The sequence below is a fragment of the Leptidea sinapis genome, chromosome 35, assembly GCF_905404315.1.
Source record: "Leptidea sinapis chromosome 35, ilLepSina1.1, whole genome shotgun sequence".
Classification (NCBI taxonomy): domain Eukaryota; kingdom Metazoa; phylum Arthropoda; class Insecta; order Lepidoptera; family Pieridae; genus Leptidea; species Leptidea sinapis.
The window spans coordinates 11077512-11078582 of record NC_066299.1 but is presented as its reverse complement, the minus strand read 5'-3'; the positions used below and the strand labels follow the sequence as shown (position 1 = coordinate 11078582).

General features: G+C 32.1%; 1 non-coding gene across 1 annotated transcript; it reads right to left on the bottom strand.

The window, feature by feature from the left end:
- Positions 1-754: 754 nt before the first annotated feature.
- Trnaf-gaa (transfer RNA phenylalanine (anticodon GAA)) lies at positions 755-826 on the bottom strand. Its single transcript has one exon. It is a non-coding gene; the product is annotated as a tRNA-Phe (tRNA).
- Positions 827-1071: the final 245 nt, after the last annotated feature.

The window sequence follows — 1071 nt, the reverse complement described above, 5'->3', positions numbered from 1 at the left end:
CTTTAGGTAATTTAGTATTATAAAAGAAAAAGATAGAGAGAATATATATTTGGACAAATAGAAGTGAATAATTATGGTAGTTATATAAGGATGCTTTTTTAAAAATTTAAACTAATTAAGGAATTTATATAAACTAGATTTCCATTCACAAATAGATGAACTGTGGATGTCAGGTACTTCACTGATTTCGAGTAGTAGTGCATTATATTGACGACAAATTCTATAGATAGGGTTATGGAAGGACACGATATTATTGCAGAACGGAATGATAAAAGGCTGTTCATGTCTTGAAGACCTTCTATTGGGAACTCTTAGATGAATATTCGTATCGTTTGTATCGATTGTCTAACAGCATGACTATGACATAGTTAATAGTTAATTCCTATAAGTATGATTTTAAACATTATAATATTACATAAATACAATTCTGTGCTGTATTTTTAAGTTTAGACTTACATTACAGATGATAGCTTGGGAAGCCTTAGGAAGTATACCGAAGATATCGAGGACCTATCACGTGATCGAAAACGCTGTTCTATAGTCACATTATAATAAAAAAAATATTGCACACTTTAAACTCTAGTTTAACAAAGAGTATGTAATATTGAGTATTCGTTAAAGAAGTTTTAATAGTGGATAATAATGGTAACAGTCTCAACAATATTGTTTACTCTAAACATTGTGGGACAAATACGGAATATCTTTTATAAGTAATAAAACACTTTACACAAAATAAATTGTTAAACAAAATTTATGAACGATGCGGGACTCGAACCCGCGATGTCTCGCTTTTCATGCGAGTGCTCTTCCTCTGAGCCAACCGTTCGAGTTATAGTTATTTATAGTTAGTTCTATTATCATTGATAAATCTTATATAATATTATGTCTTGTTTAACTCTCAGTTTCTGGCTTCATCTACAGAAAATACATTGAACAAAACATATACAAGATTTATCAACGTTACGTCACACGAACGGTTCACTCAGGGGTAGGGCACCCGCACGGAACGCGAGAAGTCGCGGGTTCGAGTCCCGCATCGGTCTTAAATTGTGTTTATGAATTTAATTTGTG